Consider the following 27,835-nt stretch of genomic DNA (forward strand, 5'->3'; position numbering starts at 1 on the left):
TTTGTGTGTCTTATTTTAAAACATCAACTAAAAGTTTTCTCTAGGGGCACCTGGGTGGCTCAGTAGGTTGGGCATTCGACTTCGGCTCAGGTCATGATCTCACAGTTCGTGAGTTCGGGCCCCGCATCGGGCTCTGTGCTGACAGCTCAGAGCCTGGAGCCTGCTTCGGATTCTGTGTCTCCCTCTCTCTCTGCCCCTTCCTCATACGTGCTTTGTCTCTCTCTACCTCTCAAAAATAAAGAAAACTAATTAAAAAAAAATTTTCTCCCTATATTTCCAGATAATATTGCAAATTTCTCAAAAAGTCAATTAATTACAATTCACTTTGGTCGAGATGTCATACATTTCTTAAATATTTCTTGCAATGATTGGATGTCAGGATCAGTGCTCTAGGGCTCATGAAAATCTTCAAGAAAAGCAAAAGATTATGAGTGCCAGAGCAGAGTAAGAAAGGGCTGCCATTTGGCAAGCCCAATAGGGAATATCTGGAAATACATGCAAGTTAGAGCTCTGACTAGGTGAGAGAGGAGGGAGGAGGCTGTTCTCTTGTTTGAACCAAATGGAGAGCTGTTCTAATTCAAGAATATCAAAGAGTGGACTGTTATTTGGGGGGATCTCCAGAATACCAGATATTCTGACTTGTCTTCTGAGCATCAAAACATTGCCTGCTTTCTGCAATTCAGGCTTTTTAAATACCTTTGCGAAGCAGTTCCAAAGCACCAATGCTTGGAAACGTTGAGAATTTAGGAGGCCATTAAGGACTTAGATGTATGTTAGTGAAAGAAGATGGGCTTGCGGGTTTCGCTATTTAGTCACTGCCTGGTGAGCTCTGAGAACAGTATATAACGTAAACAAGATCCCTGCCCTCTGCAGCTTCCGTGCTGAAAGTGAATCACTGTTTTGCAACAGCAGTACCATTTCCTTTTGTGGTTAGTGTTGGTGATGGAACTTGGATAGTTCGGGCTGTACACTACACTAAGGATTAAGGAAAACATTGCCTCTGTCCATATGGTGAGTCATCTGAATACACCAGGCAAGACATTAGTAGATGTCAAAATCCAGGAACACGTGAGTGAGATGCGCATGTTCCCAGTGAAATCAGCCAGGTCATTTGTTTGTGTTTCTCCCCTCACCGTGCTGCAAGCCACACTTGGAATCAGAACCTCTTCTCATTCTTTTCTTTGTTCTTTCATCTTGCTGTCCTCTCACTCTTCTAACCCTGGAAGCTGCAAACTTGGCAGTGTGCTTCTTCCCTGCAGTGAGTCAAAACATGGAGGAGCGGATCTCAGTACCTTCCTTGGATGAGTCAGCATGGGTGTATGCGTTGGCAGCGACCAGTGTTTCTCAGACTTCCGGAGAGAAAGGCAGGAATATAAAGTGAAGGCATATGTACCAACACAACGGGGAAAGCAGAAACGAAGAACAACCACAGCAAGTGAAATAAATCTCTGCTTGGTTCAGGAACAAACAGCACATCGTTCTGTTCGCTTCAGTGTAAAGCTTTCGGTCCAGAGGGACTGAATTAGTGGCTGAAATCTTTGTTGAGCACTTATTAAGTGAATATAGTATGCTTCACAGGCATCAGAGAGTGAGTATCTAGAAAAACTTTAAAATGGAAGAAAACATCGAAGTCCATTAGTCTGTCACTTCAATTCAAGGATGAACAGGACCCAGAGATCTCTTTGTGGGCAATAAAAGAACTAGTGCTAAAACTTGGACGTTGTGACACCTAGTTGTCAATGTTTCCGAACACAGACCTATGACCCTTAACCTACATGAAATGTGGAAGTGGGTCCTATTTGTGACCAGTGATGAAGGGAGCTTATCCCTGGATCCTGCATTTCCACCTTAGTTCTTGCCTCATCTATCACTGCTAATATGCGTGGCGGCAAGTTCTATGGAGAGGAAAAGTTGATAAGAAACAGCTTGGGACAGAATGGCTTATTTTGTGTTACCAATACTAAGTAAGTAAGTAAGTAAGTAAGGCTAGAGATTGGACTACTCTGAAGCTCAGCCTTCACCCAACAAATGAAGCCTCCCCCTTTATATCCTAAGGTAACAGAGTCTCTGAAGTTTTGGTCTCATTCATTCATTCATTCATTCATTCATGTATTAAGTAAGCAATAGGTAGAAGTGTCTTTACTACACAAAAGGTCTTCAAAGACTATTTTATTGCCAAAGTTATATGACATTATGTTGACTAATCACAAAGTGGCATTGACACTGTTTTCTTCCCTTTCTTTGTAAAATGTTTTTTTAATCTTTATTTATTTTTGAGAGAGAGAGTGCCAGAGAATGAAGTGGGGGGGGGGAAGGGGGAGACACAGAATCCGAAGCAGGTTCCAGGGGGTCTGAACTGTCAGCAAAGAGCCCAATGCGGGGCTTGAACTCATCAGCCATGAGATCATGACCTGCGCCAAAGTTGGAGACTTAACCGACTGGACCACCCAGGTGCCCCTGTTTTCTGCCTTTTCTATGAAAAACTTTACTGCTGAACCTCTAGGGTCTCACCCTGTCTTTGTCCCACATGTAGGTCTCTGAAGGGTCTTGTCACCTTGAAAGGCACCTGCTCCCCTGCTCACCCCCTAAATGGTATTTTTCCCCAAGGATGCCCAGCTACTGCTTTTCTCTTTTAACAAGTTCTTCATGGGGAATCTCATCTGCTCTCAAGGATTATTCTGATTCCGATAAATTTAGGAGGCACATAAAGCAACTTTAATCTCTCACTCTTCTCTGAACTTCAAGTTTACATAACCCAGGGCCCAGTGAGTACCTCCATCCACCCCCTTTCCAGCACGATATCCTTCCCATTCTGCCTTGTCAATGTTTCTTGCATAACCTTACTCCCAGGCCTAATAACAATGCCCTAACACAGGCTGCCCTGGTCTTTCACCAAGATGATTAAAATTGTTTCCCAGTTGGGCTCCTTGTTTTCTGTCTTGCACAGATAAAATCCGTCCTCTTTATTAATTTCCCAATTCAAACTGTTTAAAACACAGATACGAGCCTGTTTTCTCAGTGTTGAAATTAGTCTCTATCTTTTTAAAAACTTAGACAATTAAAAAGAAAGTCTTGGCTAGCTGGACACTGTCCACCTCCTCAGTTTTAATGGCCCTACTATTCCCAGCCTGGCCCTTGAAATTTGCATGGCAACCACATGCTGTTCCCTGCCCTCTTGCTCTTGACAAGCATGTGCCCCTTCACTGGCATGTGGCCCATGCCTAGAACTCCCTGTCTTCCATGCTCATTCTTGACGTAATTCCTGGTTAGTGTCACTGTCAGCATTCAGCTCTGGCATAGTCCTCTCTCAGCAGTCTTCTTGACTATACCATCAGGATTACACACACATCTGCCGTGTTCCCTTTGGCGCCCTGGTCATACTCCACATAACCTTGACTCGCATTATGCATAAATGTTATGCTTAAGCATCCGTGTCCTGACTAGGCTCTAAGTTCCTCAAGGGATAGAAGTATGCAACCCCACCCTATCCCTTTCCCTGGGAGGAGCAGGAATGCCCAACACAGAGTAGGTAGAGAGCAAATGTTTCTTGATGAGACATGCCAGCATTATAGAGATGAAGACACTGTTGGTCCTGCCTCAGGGAGCCCACCTTAGACGGTGGGGGATGTATGCACCTGGTAAATCCCACCCCCATACGAAAGGATGTGAGATGTACATAGGAAATGGAAACTGCCACCTCAGCCTGAGGACGGAGAGCCAAGGGAAGGACGAGAACTTGTTCATGAGGTGAACCTTCCGCTCTTTTTTTCACTTACCCTCTTCTGAAATTTTACTTCTTCAATTAAGGAAACACAATCCACTCAAAACTGGACTGGAGAAGCCTAAGACTACTTCACCGATGAACTGATGAAATCCTGAGCTTTCCCTGGGAGCTGTTTTCTTTCATCTGGCTTCCGCAAGTTTTCAAGCCAAGGAGAAAGTACACTTGTGTTTGCCAGGGACTTGCAAAATGTACTCCTGACTGGCAAAACACAAAAAGCTTTAAAAAGTGAGGAAATTGTACAGCAAGTGTTGCCATCTGATAATAGCAAACAGGCTCACGTTTGTGCAGAAATTGGTGGAAAAGCACTTACCGCATAGTAAGTATGTGGCCGATAAGAGAACTAAATGGCACTATTTCCAAATGTCCCTTTTAGATATGCACTCTACACCTACTGACTTTGGATGAAGTTGCCTACACAGAGTTGAGGGAGGATTTGGCTCCAATTGTGCAATTTGGCCATGGCTACAGCTCTGACTATTGAGAAAACAGCAGCATACAATTGGAGGTAGGGTCTGAGCACATCAACTGGATTTCTCGTCCTATCTCTAGGGCTCCTTCATGCCTGGAGCACAATGCGAACCATTTTATTTACTTTCAGTGCTTTGTGCTGCCAGATTTGCAGCAGCCCAGCCCTGAAGGGGAGCTCAGAATATTTTTCCAAGAGTTTCCATTGCTCGAAATTCAGAATGGAGTTGACACAAATCTAATGAAATGAAAGAGCTCTCTTACCCTCCCCTGATTCCCAGAAAGCAGTGGCATTTGGAAAATTGTGTTCTAAACGAGTTGACAAGGGCAGGAGTTCAGTAGAAGCTAGCTATGAATCTATATATATTTGAAGATTTCTACTCACCTCCCTCCTCCCTGCTGTTTGAAGATAAATCATATTCAGCTCTAGGGAGTTTAGTTTAAATATCATGCATGTACACCTGAGGATTCTTTTCAAAAAAAAAGGAGAAGAAGAAAGGAGAGCTTTAAGAGCTACATTGGTTATGGAAAATAATAAAATAAAATAAAATAAAATAAAATAAAATAAAATAAAATAAAAATTTAAAAATGAATGAAAATGGTTTCCTTGATTGTCTTAGAAATTAGAAGAAGAAACAACTTTGGGAAATTATATTATTATGGACTCAAAATTTGCTAGTGCCTGAGGAATTCAGAGGTTATTATTATAACTACTATAACTCTGTGTAAATTTGAACTGAATTGGAGAGGAACCCAGGTGAAACTCCCAGATATGAAAAATATTTAGCTTACCAGATTGGCATGCTAAACAATATGGGAAGCATGGAGAAGCGGTCTCTACAAGGAATGTTAGTAAGCATCTGATGTTTTGTACTTTACACTGTGTGGGTATAGAAATATTTCTTGCCACAAGCATGATGGAGTTGAGAAATTACAGCACACATTTGTGGAGCAAATACAAATTAACTTTGAGGTCTTAGACAAGTTTTTTAATCTCTCTTTTCCTCATCTGGAAAATGGGAATAATTACCTCAAAAACTTGGTCTGTCAATTAATTATAATATCATTCCTGGAATGTTGTGAGTAGTTCATACTGTTAGCCTGTGTTACTCTTAAGGCAGGGGAATTAAAGTATTACATCAAAGCAGGTAGATGGTGATTAAGAGCAAGGCCTTAGAAGTTACATGGTCCCTGCTTCAAATGTTTATTGAATAGTCACCAGATGCCAGGCCTTTGCTACATGCTGCATATTTAATGGTGAACAAAAATGTAAAGCCACCTGCTCTTATGGAGTAAATGGAAAAGAAGGGCAATAAACAAGTAAACAATAATGGTACCCAAAATGGGAGTTCCTTCTCACAGAGTTTCCATTTTTATTCAAAACCTGGGTTAAAAATCCCATCTCTTGGCACGCCTGGGTGGCTCAGTCGGTTGAGCATCTGACTTCGGCTCAGGTCATGATCTCGCGGTTTGTGGGTTTGAGCCCCGCATCGGGTTCTGTGCTGACAGCTCAGAGCCTGGAGTCTGCTTCGGATTCTGTGTCTCCTTCTCTCTCTGCCCTTTCCCCACTTGTGCTCTATCTCTCTCTGTCTCTCAATAATAAATAAATGTAAAAAAATTTTTAAAAAAATCCCATCTCTATTTAGTTTCTACATGGTGTGTCCATGGTGACTGAAAAGGGTGCCTTGTAGCGGGTAGACACAGAGGCACTCCCATGACTTAGAAGCCACTTAGGATTGTCAGGGGAAAGAGGGTTGGCTATAGCACTAATGTCCTGGTGATAGCTCTGATCACTTATGGAGGGAATGTCTTGTTGTGTGACATCAATGAGGAAACGCTCGTAGCTTGTTTATTCCTTAGTGTGACAAACCACTCTAGTTTCCCCAGGACTGAAAGGATTCCTAGTACTTGGAACTGTCAGTGTCAACCCTGGGAAAGTCCCAGGCAAACAAAGACAAGTTGTTCACACTACTCATGTTATCTACTTGTCCATCGTCAGACCAGAAATATAGAATTTCACATTGTAAAAAGTTCTATGAAGAAAGAGAATAGGATGCTATAAGAGTGAATTGCAGGGGGGATCTTATGTAGATTGGGCAGGAAGTATCTCTGATGAGGCAGCGTTTAAGCTGAGACCTCAAACATGAGTAGGGCATTAAGTTTAGCTCGTACCTTTGTTCCTTATGAAGTGTTCCATCATAGGTAGGTCATATAACCCTCACTACTGTAGTTTCTTCATCTGTAAAAGTGGATAATCATCATACCTAATCATGCTTCTTAGACCCAATATTATCAATACTTCATAGAATTTTTTTTCAGAATTAATTAAAATAACTCATGTAAATGACTTAAAAGATTGCCTGGCTGGGCCACCTGGGTGGCTCATCTGATTATTCATCTGACTCTTGATCTCAGCTCAGGTCTTGATCTCAGGGTTGTGGGTTCAGGCCCCATGTTGGGCTCCATGCTGGACATAGAACCTACTTAAAAACAAACAAAAAGAAAACACACACACCAGAATATTATCTGGGTGTTGAGTTTTGATTAATTCCATTTTAGTAATATAGATTTAAAATTAATGAGACTTGTTTTGTGGCCTGACATATGGCATGTCCTGGAGAATGTTCCTTGTGCACTTAAGAATGCATATTCTGTTGTCGAGTGGAGCATTCAGTAAATGTCCGAAGGTCTAGTTGATGTATGGTGTTTTTTCAAGATTTTTACTTTTTGTTGATCACCTGCTAGTTCTTTCAAACATTTTTGGAAGTGGGTTATTGACATTTTCATCTATTATTGTTGAATTATATATTTATTTAATATTGTCAGTTTTTGCTACAAGTATTTTAGAACACTGTTGTTAGGTACATATATGTTTATACTTGCTATATCTTCTTGATGGATTGACTCTTTTAACATTGTAAAATGTCTGCATTTCTAGTGATAATTTTGGTTTTGGAGTCTATTTTGTCTAATATTCATATAACCACTTCAGTTCTCATTTGGTTTCTGTTTGCATGATATATCTTTTTTACCTCCAACCTATTTGTGTCTTTGAAGGTTTGTCTCTTGCAGACAGCATATAATTGGATTATATATTCTGCCAATATCTTTCTCTTAATTGGGTTGTTCAATTCATTTTTGTTAAATGAAATTACTTATAAGGTAGAATATACATCTGCTATTTTTCTATTTGTTTCCTGTAGGTCTTATGTCTTTAATGTTTTGCCCATAACAGCTTTTTTCTTGTGTTACATAGATATTTTCTAGTGTTATTTTATTTTTTTAATTTTTTTATGTTTATTTATTTTTGACAGAGAGAGAGAGAGAGAGAGAGACAGAGCATGAGCAGGGAGGGGCAGAGAGAAAGGGAGACACAGAATCCAAAACAGGCTCCAAGCTCTGAGCTGTCAGCACAGAGCCCAACATGGGGCTCAAACTCATGGACCGCAAGATCATGACCTGGGCTGAAATCAGACACTCAACCAACTGAGCAACCCAGGTGCCCCTCTAGTGTTATTTTCAATATAATTTCAATAATATACAAATCTTTGCTGTTATGTAGCTCCATTTTCTCCCCCTCCTTGTGCTATTATTGTCCTGGAAATATCTTTATCCATTTTGTGCCCATAGACACATATTTATAAGTATCATTTTATATAGTTGTCTTTTAAATCAGATAGGAGAAAAAATGAGTTACAAGTGAATAAACATTTATATCATTTTTATATGTACCTATGTAGTTACCTTTACCAGTGGTTTTTATGTCTTTATGTAGATTTGAGTTGTTGTCCAGTATCCTTTTATTTCAACCTAAAGGGCTTCCTTTAGTATTTCTTGTGGGGCAGAAAAGCAAGCAGATACATTCTCTCAGTTTTTATCAGTGACTATCTTAATTTCTACTTCATCTTTGAAGTATAGTGTTGCTGGATGTAGAATTCTTGGTTGACAGCCTTTATTCTTTCAGCATTTTGATTATGTCATACCACTGCTTTCTGGACTCCCTGATATCTGATGAGAAATCAGCTTGTCATTTAGTCTTGTCTAAGATCCTTTGTGTATGCTAAGTTGCTTCTCTCTTGATACTTTCAAGATTCTCTCTTTGTCCTAGGCTTCAATAATTTGATTATGAAGTGTCTAGCTGTGGATCTTTTTGCGTTTATCTCACCTGGAATTTTTTTGAGCTTATTGGATATGTAGATTGATGGTTTTCTTTAAATTGGGATGTTTCAGCCATTAGTTCTTCAAATATTTTTCTGCCCCTTTTTCCTGCTCTTTTCTCTTCCTCTGAGGCTCCCGTTATGCATATATTAATCTACTTGGTGCTCTTAGGCTATATTCATTTTCCTTTATTCTTTTTTCTTTCCGTTCTCTAGACTAGATTATTTCAATTGACCTATCTTCAAGCTCACTAAATATTTTTGAGATCATTTTATCTTATTAAAGGCACATGTATATGACTTAGTGATAGTTCTAGAAGCCACCTCCCAAAAACCCAAAATTGAACATTACACACACACACACACACACACACACACACACACACATGCATGTACACCTTCTCTGTACATGAAGTCCAGATTATGTTGTTTATTTTTATTATTATTACTATTATCAGAGTATAGTTGGCAGTGTTATATTAGTTTCAAGTGTCCAACACCATGATTCAACAAGTTTGTACACTATCCTATGCTCACTGCAAGTGTTGCTGCCATGTTCCAGTACAACACTATCACAGTGCCACTAACTATATTCCCTATGCTGTACGTTTCACTCCTATGATTCACTCATTCCATAACTGGAAACCTGTACCTCCCGCTCCCTTTCACCCATTTTACCCATCTCCCCACACCCCTTCCTCACTGGCGGCCATCAGTCTGTTCTCTGTTTTTATAAGTCTGATTATGCTTTTTGTTTATTTATTTGTTTTGATATTTGAGGTTCCACTTGTGAGTGAAATCATATAGCGTTTGTCTTTTGCTGACTTATTTCACTTAGCATAATACCCTGTAGGTCCATCTATGTTGCCACAAATGGCAAAATATCATTCTTTTATGTGGCTGAGTAATATTCCATTGTATATGTGTACCATAGCTTCTTTATCTCTTCATCTGTCTATGCACACTTGGGTTGCTTACATATCGTGGCTATTGTAAGTAATGCTACAGTAAATGTAGGGGTATATATATCTTTTCAAATTTTTGGTTTTTTGGGTTTTTTTGTGGGAGATAAATACCCACCAAAAGCTCACTATTTTTTAAAAAAAATTTAATGTTTATTTATTTTTAAGAGAGAGAGAGAGACAGAGCATAAGCAGGGGAGGGGCAGAGAGAGAGAGGGAGACAGAATCTGACTGAATCAGTCTCCAGGCTCTGAGCTGTCAGCACAAACCTGACACGGGGCTCAAACCCATGAGCCGTGAGATCATGACCTGGGCAAAAGTCAGATGCTTAAGTGACTGAGCCACCCAGGTGCCTTAAGATCTCACTAATTTTTAATTCCGCCTGCTCAAATCTTCTGTTGAGCTCTTGTAGTGAAGTTTTTATTTCCTTTATTATACTTTTAGTCTCCAGAATTCCTATTTGGTTCCTCTGTATAATTTCTGCCTTTTAATTGACATACTCTCTTTGGTGACCATTCTTAGACCATATTTAAAATAGCTAATTTAGGGGTGCCTGGGTGGCTCTGTCAGTTGAGCGTCCAACCCTTGGTTTCGGCTCAGGTCATGTTCCCGCAGCTTTGTGGGTTTGGGCATCATGTTGGGCTCTGTGCTGGAAGCATGGAGCCTGCTTGGGATTCCTCTCTCTCTCCCCCTCTCTCTCTCTTCCCTTCCCACACTCGCACTGTGTCTGTCTCTTTCAAAATAAATAAATAAAACTTTAAGAAAATAAAGTAAAATAAATAAAATAGCTAACTTAAAGTCAGTGTTATAAGTCCCAACCTTTAACCTGCCTCAGAGACAGTTTCTATTAATCGCTTTTTTCCCCCTGTGTGTGTATGTGCCATATCCACTTACGTCTTTGTATGTCTCCTACTTTTTGTTGAAAAATGAACATTTTAGCTAATACCCTGTGGTAACCCTGGAAATCAGATTCTTCCTCCTCACCAGGGTTGCTGTTGGTGTTTGTTCGGTGACTTTACTGAACTCTGTAATTCTGTAAACTCTGAATTCTTTGTGTGTGTGTGTGTGTGTGTGTGTGTGTGGTCAGTGAAGTCCCTGCCCAGTTCTCTTAATGGTCAGATAATAATTGGATAGATATTTTCTTAAATGCCTGGAATTAATAAGTCGCCCAGTCTTTGCCAGGAGCTCTATATATGTCCTGGAGAACACCTTCAACACTCAACTAGGCTACTTCTTCTTAACCTTCATTTTCTACTTGCGCGGAATGTCAACTTTAGCAAGAAGTTAGAGTTTCTTAAGTCTTCCTGAACGTGCACACAGTCCTGGCCATGTGCACAGCCCCGCACATGCACACGGGCTTCTAGATGACTAGGAATATGTTGGGGATGTTCAAAGCCCCCTCTGGACATCTCATTCCCTGTCTTTTTCTTTTAAACTTTTTCCCTACCCGTTGTCCCATTGTTGCCCACTGCCTCAGGTGGCTGCAGTGTTAAATAGGAGCCTAAGATTCTTTCTGGAGGGGGGAAAATACCCCTGGGACAAAGGCTTTTCACACTGGATGAGTTTCAAGTCATGTCATATAAAGATATCCTTGCAAATAAGGTCTTCTGGGGAACCACTAGACAGGTCAAATAATGATTAATTCTCTAAGAATTGGGCTTTCAAGAAGCTCCAGGACCGTTCTGCCCCTTGTGAGGGATGCCAGACTGCTGGTTTTAACAGTGATTGTGGCTGTCAGTTTTCAAGAGGACTGTGAATTTAGGGGTGGGGTGGAAATAGGGCAAGTAAAAACACAATGAAGCTTGCTCCTCTTAACAAGGCTTATCATTTACCAACGACAACCCAGCAAAAGTTCCGTGAACGGTTGCAAGCCTTCAGCTAATATACAGAGGTATAAAGAAGTAACTTCTGATGATATTTGCCAGTGCTCTCCTTGCTTTTATAAAGGAGAAGCTTTTTGGAGCTTACCAGCGTTTTCACGGTGCTGCTTCTCACTGTTGAGCGACTCAGTAAATGGTGTTTATTTATTGTTCAGTTAGCTGAAGAACCTCAGGAGATTAACATCATGCTCCTATCACAAATAATAATGAGGCAAAAAGGAAGCAAAATATGTGGTGTCTTTCACCTCCTCTTGCTATACTTTTCCCATTTCGCTAGCCAGTGGGGCTCCCCCATCAGAGTCCTTCCTCAGGAAAGGATTTGATAGTAATCAATTTTGTCAGAATAATCAATTATATAGATTTCAGGTTATATGTTTCCTATCCCAGGAAAATGTGTACTGAGTGAAAGCATGTCTTTATCCTCTTAAGGGAATTTGAAGCAGCAGTTAGAAAAGTAGAATTTTGTTTTTAAGGCAAGGAAGCCCTTGAGATGCCTGAAATGGTATCATATGGGCAGGAGACCTGAATCTCGTTAGTGGGTCTGGTTTAGAGTCCAACTCCAAGTGTGGGCATGGAGATCAGCCAGGGCTCCTGTGAGATGATTAGGGCACTGCCTCAGGGGTGTGGGGGCAGGGAGTAGAAACAGCCTGGAAAACCGATTGACATTCTTGGTGGGATGTAGTGAGGACTGGCTTCATAACATGCAGCTGATACAACTCAAAATTGGACATGAGAATCAGTAGCAGGAACCTATGGCTGTACCTCAGGATCAGAAATGTCCTAGGAGCACCTTACTCCAAAACAGAATGGTCAAGCTCTTTTGTTGGTACCGTGAATAGACAAACAATGCTTCAGGAAACAAATCTCTGGAAATGATTTTCCTCAATGGATCTAGCTGCAGAGATGATAATACTTCCAAAAATGGAAGTTATTTGAAGAATGATCTCAAAGAAGGCTCTATTTTAGGTGGAGGAAATATTCCACCTCATAATGTGGACCCATCCTGAACCAGAAATACCGACTGTTCAAGTTGTGATATGTATGCTACGATCACTGGGAATGAACCATGAAAAGATCCAGAAATCTAAGAATCCTATTGTTTAATAGGATTCAGAGCATCATCACAGCATCAGAGCATGGGTTGCCACAGTAGTGCTTCTCACTGCTAGCACACACTCACAGTGCTCGGGAAGCAGGCATGCAAAACTGGGAAACTCAGCACGTCTCAGGCACAGACTAGAGCCAGTTTTGTCTCCTTGCCCCCTTTTCTGTGTGTGTGTGTGTGTGTGTGTGTGTGTGTGTGTATTTATTTATTTATTTATTTATTTATTTATTTATTTATTGCTTTGCTTTGTTTTGCTTTGGGAGAAGAGGGAGAAATGAAGAGGGAGCAATGAATCCGGTGTTTACTTGTAGCAACGGAGACCGATAGGATCGTATGACTTCAGAGACGGTTTCATGAATGAGGAAGCAGAAGCCCAGGGGGTTCGAGTGAATGTCTAGTAGAATTCACAAGAGTCAGAGAGCTGGACTCAACCCCATACCTGTGATCCCTTTTTGCCAGTGTCTGTTCTGTGTTGCTGCTCTACCTTTCATAACCCGCTTGGGTGAAATGTAATATGGAGATGACAGAGCCTGACCACGCATGGACATCTCTGTGTGTTTGACCTTATTACATGCACTTTAGTGACAGCATTCACACTATCTGAAAAAAACCAAGCACATGTAATAGAGAACATCACTTAGTGTGGACACTCTACTGACACCGGTACAATATGTATTGAACTATACTCTCTTAGTTCATAAATAAATCTATTTAGGAATGATGAATCATCTTGAGCATTGATTTGTTGGGTTTAACTCCAATTTAGGCAAGAGAATTTGGATCCCATCTACCACATTAAAGGAAATGAAATGCCATGCAGATTGCCAAGAGAAGGGCTGGGTTTTTGAACTTGCAAATAGTTTATTAACAATTTGGTAGGTCATTTCCCCTCTAGTTCAGTTTGTTCATGGTCTACTTGAAACTACGTGACCTTTCAGATTTCTTCAAAATCTTTGACGCTTGATTGGATGCCTTTACAAAAAAGATTTGTTACTAATAGTCAAGATGAAATTCAACAAACTCAGAAAGATGATCTCATAGCAGACAGCACTTAGGATTTTTAATGATAAAAAGGAAGACACAGAAGAACCCATATTAAAAGCATAAGTTTGGAGGGTTGAAAAATAAGTAATGTAGCCGTATTATGCATTGTGATTATAAACTGCTGAATTCGCGTTTACTGTGACAAGAGTCTCCAATTTATTGGATGCATGTCATTGCAATTTGCCCTTTCTTTTACGTGTCTTTCCATGATGAATGCCAGTGCTGGGAAATGAAGAGCTCTTACCCTTTTCATACTTTGCTGAATGCTGGTGAACTTGCCAATTGATGCTTCTATAATTTTTTGTTTCAAGGTCACCTGGGGGGACAGAGTCATCCAAACAAGGTCACTGACTATGTTGAAGGTTAATAGCTGTTTCTTGAAAGGAAAAGTCATGGAAAAATTAGGACACTGAGGATATAATTACTAGAAGATGGAAAATGGATTAGGAGAATATTTTTCTTTCAATAACGTAATTCATTTACAGTACAATGTAATAAATAGTGCTTGGACAACTAAGGTCATTTGGTCTGCTCTGAGTAATTCAATTAGGAGAAATCTGAAAGCGATAAGTGCATGGTAGGTGGGAGCTGTAAAAGCACTGGACTGTTAATAATTTGAGACTTTCTCATCCCTTTATGCGGATGAAAGTGGATCAATTATGTGAACAGGCAGGTCTCCGTATTGTCCTCATTTTGTGTATGGGTCCTGAGGGAGATTGCACAAGGACCCCAAACAGTGAAGCAGAACTTTGCCTTTTGGAAGAGTTTCACTGTCTTCAGTGTGATTTTCAATCCAGGAAAAATGCAGTAACACGCTTTTTTTTTCCTTTTCAAGTCATAATTTCAATGTCCTAAGAACGGAGAGCTCTTTTGATTCAGAGCAGCTACTAAGAACTAGGACAAACATTCAACTGCTATTTGAGAATACTTGTAGTGTTATAGCAAGCTTGGGCTGCCCAAGCTTTCTTGAGAGTACAGCCCCAATGAGCATGTCGGGTAGGCTTTTAGTGCATTTTCCTTAGATTTAGTAGCCTTCTCTCTACCATCCAGCAGACACTGGGGGTGGAATCTAAATTGAATTTAGCCCAAAGCAAATCTGCTAACAGTGTTCATGTTTTTCAAATGAAAAAAATTAGAATACATGATTCGACAATTACAAATACATTTGTACTTGAATCTTGAAATATCCTAGAAATGTGATTAGCACACATATGCTATACTTGAAAAGTACATAGAGACTTTTAAAGGCTTTTAAAAAGTCGCATCACATTGGGGTGCCTGGGTGGCTCAGTTGGTTAAACATCTGACTCTTGATTTCAGCTGAGGTCATGATCTCACAGGTCATGGGTTCGAGCCCCACGTCAGACTCTGCACTGACAGTGTGGAGCCTGCTTGGGATTCTCTCTCTCTCCCTCTCTTTCCGCCCCTCCCTCACACACTCTCTCTCAATAAACAAACAAACATACATACATTTTAAAAAGTTGCCTCACATGTTTGATTGTTCTAACATATGTCTCGTTTTCCATAGCATGACCTGTATCTAAATAGCTAAGAATGAATCATAGTCTTAATTCTGTTCTTCATCAGTGCAACTAAGTTGCACACAAAAAAGCAAACTAAGACACCATTGTTTCCTACTGGTTGTTCTCAGTATTAATCAGTGTAACAGGACTTTTGGCTATTAAGTACAGCGCTTTATACCAAATGTAAATTGACTTAAAAATTTTTTTTGAACGTGTCTAAAAAAACACATTGACCATTTGGAAAATCCAAATGGTATAAATGTTGGAGTATGCAGATATCCTTATGACATTTTATTTTATGGAAAGCTGGAAATGGGTAAAACTATTCATAAGCACGTTCATACTAAAGTTCTTCTATCGGTAAGGAAAAGGCTTTGTTGTGTCCATTCTCTGAGGCACTGAAAGAAAAACTCTTACCTGAGTCATATACTTTCACCTGCCAGGGGAAAACTAGGAAGAAAAGAAAGAAGAAACACAACAGTAGCAAAAGGATCCCAGTTTATAAAACCTTTCTGGAATTTAGCTTTTTGCGTTTGTTTCTTCCCTTGGACATCTCTCGAGCCCCCTTAATATGGACATTTACCCACGTTTTGCCTTGTCTCCTGTTTATCACAATATGCCCTCTGAATATTTCATCCTTTCCTATCACTTTAATTGTCCCCTCCCTAGAGCTGATTTCTCAATCAAAAAAGTAATACATTTTTGTTTTGTGTCTTACTCCTGTATTTCCATGAGCTACTAAAATACAACGACTTCCAAGTTTGTAGCTCCTAATTGGCAATGATGGGAGTATATAACACCAGAGAAATTGGCCAAATCTACAAATTACACTCTCCTCCCCTGAAGCCAGTTGTTTACTATTTACCAGTGCACCATTAGCTGTTACCTGAATTTCATAATTTCACCTCAAACACAACATGGATAAAAAAGAATTCATGTAGGGGCGCCTGGGCAGCTCAGTTGGCTGAGCGTCCAACTTCGGCTCAGGTCATGATCTCACAGCTTATGAGTTTGAGCCCCGTGTTGGGCTCTGTGCTGACAGCTCGGAGCCAGGAGCCTGCTTCGGATTCTTTGTCTCCCTCTTTCTCTGCCCCTCCCCCACTCGTGCCATGTCTGTGTCTCTCAAAAATTAATAAACGTTAAAAAAATTAAAAAAAAAGAATTCATTTATCGAACCAGTCATCTCTCCCCACACTCAGACTATCTCTTGTTGCCTCAGGGACGGCACCATTTTTCCACCCAGTCTCTTAATGTGGAGTGCCCCTGGCCCCAGTCCTTGGTCCTCTTTGTTTCGCTGCCTCATCTTCACTCGCTCCTTTGGTAATTTCATCTTGTCTCATGACTTTATGTATGGTTTCCATGCTGAGCACATCTCCATTTATGTCTCCATCGCAGACCTTTCTGCAGAACCCCACATCCCATTGCCTACTGAACATGCCACGTGGATAGCTCACAGACATCTTGAGCTTCCATATCTGCTGCACTGTGCTCCAGGTAATCTGCTCCAACCTCAGTTCTCTCTATGTTAGTTTATAACAACTCTATCTTTCTAGTTGTCCAGGCCAAAAAATGCCCTTGAACTCTTCCTTGACTCCTCTCTTTATTTCACACCCCTTATCCAGGTTTTCAGGAGGAACTCTCGTTGGTTTAACCATGAAAATATATCCTGCTCACTTCTCACCCCCTATTTTGCTGCATCCTTGCTGTGAGAACATTGTCCTGTCTCACTCGGATTACTGCTGAGCAGTAACTGCTGAGCAGACTCAGGGACCTCCCTGTTCTATCCTTGCTCCTTTGTAATTTTCCTCAATGCACACTCAGTGTAATCCCACAAAATGTAAATTGGATCATGCTCCTCTTTGGCCCAAATGCTCTAATGGCTCCTACTTCACTCAGAGTGAAAGCCAAAGCCCTTACTATGGACTGTAAAAGCCTTCACGATCTATCCCAGATTTATTATGTTTTTCATTTCCTATTATACCCCTTCTTGTTTGCTCTGAGGTAGGTATACTGACGTTCTTGTTGCTCACTGAACCTGCTACACATGCTGCTATTATTCCTTCTGCCTGGAATGTTCTTCCCCCCAGATACATGCTTGGCTAATTTCTTCTGTCTCTTTCCTGCCTTTGCTCATATCACTCCTCCTCAATGAGGCCAACCCTGACAACCTTTTCAATATAGCATCCTGCTCCACTTTTTCCCACAGTACTATTTCTGCCATACCCCGCGCTGATTTTTTCAGAACACTTAACATCTTCAAACATGCTGTATCATTTATATTTTTATGATACCTATTGTTTATTGTTTGTCTCTCCCACCTAGAAGTCAAACTACATGAGAGCAGGACTGTTGGCCATTTCGTTCCCTAATTTATGTAAAGCATGAAAAACCATGACTGCAAACAGTGGTACTCTAGAAATATCTATGAGTGAATGATCTCTCTTGAAAGGTAATTCACCTTTGACTTTTCTTTCCTTCTCACTTTCAATCTCTACTGAAATCCCTCCTTTTGTAAGTCCTTCCTCGTGGCTTTACCTCCGAGGGGCTCAAAGAATACGGTAAGTTCTAAACGAGTGGGCCATCTTTGGGGTTTTGTTCCAGAAGCTGAGGCTGATATGAGGGCTATGTTTATCTGAAACAGTCAGGCACAGGAAGAGTACAAGAATGAGGGTTGAATGTCACATCAGGAGGTAAAACTTATTTCAAGTCCAAGAGGCATGTGCAGACTTGCCTGGAAACAGGTAACAGAGCTAAAGTGTCAGAAGATTGAAATAGAAGAATGATGCACCAGGGGAAGCAAAGTGTGAAGCCCCAGACAATGGCCACAAGTAGGCCTGTGGGTATATTTCTACTGGCCTTCAAACCTTGCTGTGTGTGGGTGGGTCAGTCAGATAAAGCCAAGTAATAATATTATGTGTCTTTCTAATGTTTCTTCCATTCATTCTGTCTATTACATTCCTACTATTACCTAAATCCCTGCCAACAGGAGTTGGTGATACATGCGTAGCCTTTTCTTTGTGACAACCCCTCTCTAATCCAACCTTTTTCTCAATCTCAATACCAGATTCCTCTTCCAGATCACAGTGTCAATCCTGTCACTCCTTCCTTTTAGAATTCTTTAGTTCCTCCTCAATGGCTACTGGCTAAGGGCCTGACTTGTTAGTCTAGAATTCAAGGTTTGACTCCAACCTAGATTTTGAAACTTCTTTCTGCCTGACGTCCCTGTGATCAATCATTTATTCATTCATTCAACAAATTTTTGTTGACCCATAGTACATGCGAGGAATGGGCCAAAATTTATTATCCTACTTGTACCATTCCCTAAGTCCCCACTATTTGTTCTTGTCGCTGCCCCTTTCCTAATGCAATTCTCTTTTCCTGCAATGTTCTTCTTCATTATATATACCTCTGACTATAGAAATCATATTTATCTTTCAATACTTAGTTCAGATGCCTTGCCTTCTACATCGTCAGCCCTGACCATATCCATAATGGCCCATCTTCTGATACAGACTCAACATAGAATGCACACCAACAGACAATCTTGTCCCTCCTATTGCCCCTGGCTTGGCTCCCTTGCTGCACCTTCCTCTTCACATAAGTGAATCTGCTTGTTATCCCTAAGCATGTGATACCTTCCTCACCTCATCCCCTGGCTCACATTTCTCTGTTGGCTTGTAGATCCCATATTCCTCCTTTGGTCATTAAAATGGTTCAAAAGCATCTCCTTTAACAATGATTTCCTTGTCTCCTTTCTCAGACCAAATCATAATAACCCTTCCTTCCTTCAGACACTCTCAGCATCTGGCTCTGTCTGCCTTGGGACACCTGCTCCATACTGTTTTGCATTCAATGAGTTACTGACATACGTTTTCTGTCATGTGGCTTGAAGCTCATTTGGACCTCAGGCACTGTATTCTCTTTGGTTCCCTATCCCCACAGTATGTGGTCCAATTCTCTGTTCATAGGAAAACCTTCGGTAAGTATAGAATGAATGAATGCAGAATGTGGAATGCATATCTGACTTGATACGTTCACTGTCATGATAAATATCAGATATGTAAAAGTTTAATACCTGGTATATAGTCTCAAGCATATAGTCTAAGACCTATAAATTGCATTAAATTCTACTATTATATATAATGCTGTCAATTCTATATATACATACATACACATACACATCTATGTATGTATAAAATATACCATGTTAAGTTTCTACTATATATCTGGTATGTGTGGTTGTGTATAGTAGATATGTGTATGTGTATATATACACGTGTGTATGTGCATATCTATATATACACATGTGTATGTGCATATATGCATATATATGTATGTGTATATATATAATACTGTATTAAATCTCTACTATTTTATATAATACAGTAATATAGTACAGTCTTTCTGTATAGATACATATATAAACACATCTTTATATATACACATGCATAAGCATACACGTGTATATATAAAATTTGAATAATAGAAATGTAATGTCATTGCCTTTCCTTGGGCTAAATGTATCAAGAAAGCTCAATAATTAAATACTAGAAAGTATAGGTCAGAGTATCATGGTCTCATGGCTGTCTAGTGCAGGACATGGGCCACATGTGTGACAGTAGTGACACCTGCATGGTGTTGACACAGGCCACGTAGGACATCTCTTGCCACAGAGAATATGCTATGAGCTGTGAGAGTATCTCATAGACCTCCCAATGGCCACTGGAAACAATGGTGCTTTTCCGGTTCCTGACCTTGTCCCTTTGTCCCAGCTATTCTGATACTCTGCCTGTCAGGTCAACCCTTTCCCTAGTTCCTGACTCTCTTTCCATCTAAGGGAGCAATCATCTCTCCAAGAAGAGGTTAGGCCTTCTGGAGCACTGGGAAAGGTAGTGCTGGGGCATGCTAGATGACTCTGCTGTGTGAAAAATGGATTTTCCCGAGTGTAAAGGCATCCCCCACCTGACCCCCACTCAAACGTAGGTAATTCACTCCCTGACAGTCACCACATCAGCGAATCCCCATCTGTGGTCTGAGGCCCAGGAAGAAATGCACAAACACACATTTTCTTTCCTTTCCACCCTCCTTTCTTTTCCTTCCCCTCTGTCTGCCCACCTATCTCTTGCTTCCTGGTTCTTTGAGATATGGCTCCACTTTGATGTATTTGGTACTACACAATAAAAGGTTCTGATGATGGTTAAACTAACCATTGTCACCTTGTATTGAATTGTTGAGATATAGGCTTATGGGTTGAAAGCATCTCACCTATTTGTTCTTGATTGTACAGTGCATTATAAAAAAAGTTTTGTGTGCTTCTTTGAAAGAAAGATTGAATTCAAACAGGCAAGTCGTAATCTGTGAATTTTGCCTCTAGTCTTTGAAGACCTTTGTGGGGGTATGGGTTCTGAAAATATTGCTGCAGTTAGCAACAGGACTCTTAATTACTCTAAAACTGAATTTAAAAAGGCATTGCTGGCCATCTTTGAGCTCATATTTGGTAGCTCTTTAGAAATTCCATAAAAACAAGTGGCACTGATAAAGGAAGTAAGGAAGGCTTTCTTATGGTGTCACAAAGTTCAATCACATATAATAATCACATCATAATAATCATCAGTGAATTGACAACCAAACTCTCATGGTTGACCATTTGCTCTGCAAGAAAATGCAAATGCTTTTAAAAAAAACATATTTTTAAAATGTCAATACTATTTGGGGTTTTGTGTTTGCTAAAAGCTTTTCTGAGGTAAGTATGAAGGCAGGAGAATCTCACTTCATGACTCATTCTGGTCTTGAACCAAGAAGGTGGGAAGACCTGATTGTCTATTCACCATGTGTCTGATTCTTACCTCCCACCCCTTCTCAAGGAAACTGAGGCTGAAGAGTAGGCAACGTAGGAAATCTTCTGAAATTTTTGTTTTTAATTTTTGTTCAATCAAATATTCTGATTGAAATGAAGGAAATCTATACCGAATCAGACTCTCTATGGTTCATTTTTCATCATGAATGTAAGAACACACATCCCATCTTTATCTCTTGTACGCATACTTAGATGTACCTGTTCCTCAAGCCATCATTATTAGAAAACAGCCCGGAGTTACCATGTCTGCAGCGATTATTTAATTTGACAAGGGCAGTACCAATTTTTCCCTACAAGAGTTTACATTACAAAATGTTGAAGAAGGAACTTCTTGGCCGACTTGGCCGCTTTACCAGCAATTTTTGTTATTTTTAAGGTGTTTTAGAAGTGAGGTAAAAGCTCACCTGAGCCCTTAGGACACTGTTAAGTTTATATCTTCTCTCTGCCAGTATCTGTCAAGGGAGAATAAAATGAGCATCTTAGTTCCTTACTTTATGCTTTTCAGTGCAGCTGAATTTCTCAATCTCACACACTTATGATGACAGGGATTGGAGACACTGAACCCCAGAGAGTGGGTGGGTCATCCCCTTTCCTTGAGCAGACTAAATCAGGGGGCATTGCAGATGTGTTAGAAAATGTGCTTCAAAGACTAGTTCAACAGGGAATACCAAAGTGTTTGGAGCAAACAAGATTATTGCTTATCTCCGGGAAGTTGAATGTCTTAGAAAACATTATTATCGATGTTCAGAACATCATTGAATTCTTACTCAAAACTTGTAAATGGGCTGCCAAGGGGAGGGTTGCTGATTTTTGTTTAGTTTTTTTTTCATTCGTTATCTATCCTCAAATAGTTAGACTTCTTGGAGGCCTACATAAAACACTAGCCCTTTCATTTAAAAGACTGTTAGAAGACTGTCTGTTATACCAGAAATGAGCTGTCTGCAGGAAGAAAATTCTGATCGTATGCTGGAGAATATCAATGCTAGCGCTGAGAAAAACCAGGCATTATGGATAAAGAATGAAATGAAACTCTACCAAGTACACACAGATCTTTTCCCTTCCATATTTGCCACATACGTATTTTGATCCTGGGAAAGAAGGAGAGACAGGCAGACAACATGATGATAGAAAGTAAAGATGTGTCTTCCAACCTTTATTTTCCTGTTAACCTTCTATCATGCTGTTTTAGGGCTCTCTACAGATTCTGAAACCAGATCCCACATCTCAAGAACAAAGGAGTGGGCTGAACACAGTTCATGCTAGTAAGAGATGTCACTCATTTTCATTGTTATTATGATCACCACAGTTATAATTCAGAATCTGCGGTTGCCAAGAGGAAATTAGATAATGTATAAAACATAGCAATAGATATAATCCCCTCTAGAGCTTCCAATTTAGACTCCTATTTCTGTGCCTTTGTTCATAACCTGAGAGAATTATGAAGATTGTCTTTGTCCTACCTTTGAAAACACATTATTAAAAATAACTCGTGTGAGTTTTTAAAAAAGGCAAGCAAAACAAATTACAGTGATGGGACTAGAGTCCAGGTATACTTAAAAGTTATACTCTGAGTTGGGCACAGAAGACCACTAATGCAATTAGTAATTTATTCTCCATTATGCTTTCCATTGTGATTTCTCAGGATGCTTTACGATATCCCAATTATATCACATACACTTTCATTTATTGAGGGAAACCTCATTTTATTCCTATCACAAACTTATCTTCAAAAGATAGACTAGGAGTACATTGTTGGAATTAATTCTGACCCTATCTCAAACTTCTCCTCTGGGACTAGAATAAGGGCCAGGAAACAAAATGAAACCAAAATATGACAGTATGGAAGAGGTGTGTTCGAGGCCAAGTCTCTAGGCTTAAGATAAGGGCTACCATAAAGCTTTTTTCCTTTTGGCTATGCTCCACTCTGAGCCATTCCATAGGGGAATGAGAGAAAGAGGGACAAAAGAGCGATGCTGGTTGGATTCTTCAATAAATTGTCTGTGCTGAGAAACTAGGGCTAATGTGCCTGAGCTCCAAGATTTAGGTGGGTTCTAAACCTTAGATTTCATAGCAAACTGACTGGTTTTATGTATATTATACCTAAAAAGTCTTATGGTTGCTCTAAAGCCATATTTGGGATGCCTTTTCACTGGATGCTGGTTGTCAAAACCTAGATGTGTCATGGCCAAATGGATTACTCTTTCTTTAAGTGTGTGTGTGTGTGTGTGTGTGTGTGTGTGTGTGTGTGTAAAAGAGAGAGAATGCATGTGTCTCTTTGGCATTCCCTCCCCCCCCCCCGGGACATGCCTCAAATAGCAAAGCAAGAAAAGAAGAAAAGTAGAATCACTCTAACTCTAATATTAATTCAGTACAAGCAAAGAGATATTCTTTCCTTATTTTTATTTATTGCAAAGCAAAATTTTAAACATAACAAGGATAATTTTAAAAAGAGAAAGAAAGACATCTAGAAGTCATTCACGTTCAAGGTGGAACAAGAATGGACTGGATCAAGAATCCTTAAGTGCATCTTGTTATCATTGTTTCAAAAGAAAATTTTTCAGAAGCCTGAAAAGTGCTTTGCTATGAGCGCTGGTATTTTAAAAATGCTATTGGCAACTTTTGCAGAAGGGACTTTTGTGAAGAACCTGCCTGGTTGTGGTCACGTTGACGCTAGGAGTGTTCAGTGACGTCTTTCAGAATCTTGCATGGCAGTAGCTCTGGAAAAAGAAGTGGAGAGAAAGGGATGGTGGAGTGTCTGTTCTAAAACTTCGTTTTAATAAGTGCATGCTCAGTATTCAACATTGCCGTTCACAAAATTGTGAAAAAAAAAAAAGGGGACACCATTGCCAGTTGCTGAACTCAGGATTCAATAAGATGATTCAAAGGCATTGGCCATAAGGAGGCACATCAAACTGAAGCAACATCTGACTCTGCCCTTACATACAACTGTCACCACATTAAGATGAAAAACATTCTTGGCATTCTAGAATGTTCAGTAGTACACTTCCCCCTAGAGGTAGCAATGATTTTTTACTTCTATCACCATTGACTAATTATTTATGCCTTACTACTGATGTGCATAAAAATGAAATAACATTGTATGAACTTTCTGTGTGTGTCTGGCTCCTCAACATGATATCTTAGGAGATTTATTCACATTTTATGTATTGTTACCCTGTTTAATTTTCAATGCTGCCTACTATTTTATGTCTCAATGTATTTAGCTATTCTTCTATTGGTAAACATTTAGGTTGTTTCCAGTTTCTGGCTATTATGAGTAAGAATTCTCTGAACACTCTTGTACATGTCTTTTGATGGATATACACACTTGTAAGTAGGAGCATGATTGCTGGATCATAGGGTATTAAAAATGGCAAACAGTTTTTCAAATTTATTTGCACCAGTTTGGCTTCCTTGAGGAAGATATGAACTTTCCAGTTACTCCACATTCTTGCCAATGAGTGGTATTATCAGTCTTCTGGATTTAGCTACTCTAAAAGGATTATTTGATTTGCATTGAATTAATGATTAATTCTATTGATTTTTGCTAATTTGTTATGTGGATATTCTCTTTTGTATAGTGGCTGTGTGTTGTATATTTATCCAATTTAAAAATTAGGGTTTGTCTTTTTTTTTAATTAGTTTGTAAGAGTTTTTGAGATATACCACACTAAGCTTTTTTTGGGTATATGTATTTAAAATTTTTTTTTCAACGTTTTTATTTATTTTTGGGACAGAGACAGACAGAGCATGAACGGGGGAGGGGCAGAGAGAGAGGGAGACACAGAATCGGAAACAGGCTCCAGGCTCCGAGCCATCAGCCCAGAGCCTGACGCGGGGCTCGAACTCACAGACCGCGAGATCGTGACCTGGCTGAAGTCAACGCTTAACCGACTGCGCCACCCAGGCGCCCCGGGTATATGTATTTTAAATATCTTCTCTTCCTGGATTATTTTTCATTCTCTTTCTGGTATCTTTTGATAAATTAGTTCTCAAATCAATGAGCTATAATTTATTATTTTTTCTTTGATGTACATTGCTTTTATGTACTAATTAAGAAATTATTTTCTACCCTAAGGTATGAAGAGATTCTGTTTTCTTCTGGAAAAAAAATATATTTTTTTGCATTTGGTTTCTTGGTTAAATATGGTGTGAAATAATGGGACAAGGTTCATTTTTTTCTCATATGGATATCTCATTGCCCTAGAGCCATTTATTGAAAATAGAATTTTTTCCTGCAAAATTTTAGTGGCATCTTTGTCATAAATCATTTGACTGTATATGTGTGTATCTATTTCTGAACTGCCTATTCTGTATACACATAGTCTTTTGCAAATTTCTGCTTTGTATATTGTGGTTATATTTTTATAATAATAAATATTCAACATAATCCCCTCTTAATAAATAGACAGGATTTAATTTATAGATGCACTGAAATTTACTTAATCCCTATGGCTTATGAATTCACTTATTAAATTTATTTTCTCTCTTATGTATACTGAATCTTTACGAATCCTTATTCTGTACAAATGCAGTAACAATACCAGGGCAATTAATTTTTTAATGAAGAGACGCTCTATTATATAGTGTGAAATGCATTAATATAGAATCAGAAGAACTGAATTCCAATCAAGATTCTGGCACTTATTAGGTCCAGCTACAATTTGGGCACAATAACACCTACTTCTCAGAATTGTAACAAGAATATAGCAGGAAAATGGACATGGGAATGCTTTGAAAATTATAAGTTACTATAAAAAATCTTTTGTTATTGGTAAATAATAAAAGCTTGGCAAGCATCCTATCATTTTAGCTTATTTGACAAACAAAATCACTCAAGCTTGTTCATGAGGAAATGGACCTTATCTGGGACAAGGCTCTAATCCAGAAGAGACCTCCAGTCTTCAGTAACTTTAAATTGTAGTAACCTTTTAAACATTAAGTACTTGCCTTATTTCCATAATTGGAGCCATCCTAAATCTGTAATTGTTGGGATAATTAAATAAATGATTTCAAAGTTTCAAGAAGAATTTGCCCTATGTTCCTTGTCATCACCTGATGAAGCAAGGCAGGCAGACTTTCTCGCCTAGATTGCAAAAATCGATGAAGGTGTCTCAGACATAAATTCAAAGGCCTGGGAAAATGATGAGAATAAAACAGCCCATAAATTTACTAAGGTTGGAGTCAGATAATTATGCATTGCTTGGACACTACCAATTTCAGCAATGACATTCCAGAAGGATGGTCCTCTTAGACATTTTAGAATGGTCTGCAGGAGACACAATGACCTTGACATCTTCAGCCTTCCCAAGGTAGAGATTGAGAAAGATGGGTCTGCCTTTGCTTATTCCAAGAAGTTGTTCCTCACATTGAGCTCCTGGGGTAGTTCTCAGGCCATCCTTCCTGAGCTTCTGGGAAATACCGATTTATTCAGACCTCTAGTCCCAGTGCCGTGACATTTTAGTTAACACGGTGTCCAGCCTGTTGCATGTTAGTCAGTAGAAATAGTAACCTGAGTGATGTGGAAACCATGCATTTCCTAAAAATCGAATGGCTGGAATTGGATGCAATTGTATATATAGAGAATGTAATTTATCATTACAAGTGTTTTGAAAACATAGACTTTAGGAGAACAGTACATGTTATTGGTGAGCACGGAGTAGATGAAATGTCCGCATGTAGGGGCTGAAAAAGAAGCAACGAGTCATTACTCATAGGTGCAGTGTCCAACAGTCATGAAATTGTTAAGAGTAAAATGTCACACACCTGCTTTGTTGATATATCAGTCAGTGACCTGGTTGACAGTTTTTAAAACCGTAAGAAAAAGGTACATTCTCCTTCAGTTTCAATGAAGGAATGTTATGATGTGAAGACTAAAATGTTTTTTAAGTTTTCCTTCTGTCCTTAAAACTAATAGGGTATCTGAAATCATCAGAACCACAGTGAAAGAAGACAAAGTGACTGAGAAGCTGAAAATCATTTATCTGTGTTCTCTCAGAACAGTTAAACATTTAATTCCAAATTGCAGAGATAACCTAAAAGGAAAGCTATCCAGATTTTCTGAAGATTAGAGTGTTAAAACTTCTGTGTCTCATTACCTATTCTCACAACTGTTTGGTTAAGGAAAAGAGTGTCTTCATTAGCTTTGTAATCTAAATCCTTGGAGTGCTAATCAAGGAAGAAACAAACCCACGTGTTCTTTGGTGTTTTGTGATATCTATGTACTGCCTAGAAGAAATGCAACCTAGATGCAGACACAAAGAACTTGAGAGTAAAAGATTGGAAAAAGGGGCTCCTGGGTGGCTCAGTCAGTTGAGTGTCTGACTCTTGACTTGGGCTCAGGTCATGATCTCACTGTTCATGAGACTGAACCCCATATAGGGCTCCACACTGACAGCATGGAGGCTGCTTGGGATTCTCTCTCTCTCTCTCTCTCTCTCTCTCTCTCTCTCTCTCTCTCTCTCCCCCTCTCCCCCTCTCCCCTTCCCCTGGTTCATTATCTCTCTCTCCCTCTTTCTCTCCCCCTCTCTCTCTTTCTCTCAAAATAAATAAATAGATTTTTTTTAAAAAGAAAGGTTGACAAAAGGTACACCATGAAACAGTAACCATTATGGATCTGGAGCAGTTATATTATTATCAAACAAAGTAAACCTCAATATAATAAATATCATTAGAAACAAAGAAAGACATTTTATAATGTTAAAATGGTCAATATATTAGAAAGATATAATCATTATAAATGTATACACATCTAATAACAAAGACCCCCCAATACTTAAAGCAAAAAATAACAGGTTTGAAAAGAGAAATACACAATCAAAAAATTAATGGTTGGAGGTTTAAATACTCCACTCCAATAATCAGTATAACAAATAACAGAAAATCAGCAAAGGTATAAAAGACTGAACAACATCATCAACCAATGTTACTTAACTGATATTCGGGCACATCTCACTCAAAAACTATAGAACACATTTTTGCAATGGAATATTCTCCAGGATAGACTATATGCTGGGCCACACAATATTCCCAATACTTTTTTTTAATGTTTACTTATT

General features: G+C 39.4%; 1 protein-coding gene and 1 pseudogene across 1 annotated transcript in view; both read left to right on the forward strand.

Moving 5' to 3' along the window:
• The window catches only part of HS6ST3 (heparan sulfate 6-O-sulfotransferase 3), a 659,800-nt gene that overhangs the window by 471,056 nt on the left and 160,909 nt on the right, over positions 1-27,835 (forward strand). The window lies entirely within an intron of this gene.
• LOC125169623 (ubiquitin-conjugating enzyme E2 variant 3-like) lies at positions 1,312-26,398 on the forward strand (annotated as a pseudogene).

The sequence above is a fragment of the Prionailurus viverrinus genome, chromosome A1 (assembly GCF_022837055.1).
Source record: "Prionailurus viverrinus isolate Anna chromosome A1, UM_Priviv_1.0, whole genome shotgun sequence".
Taxonomy (NCBI): domain Eukaryota; kingdom Metazoa; phylum Chordata; class Mammalia; order Carnivora; family Felidae; genus Prionailurus; species Prionailurus viverrinus.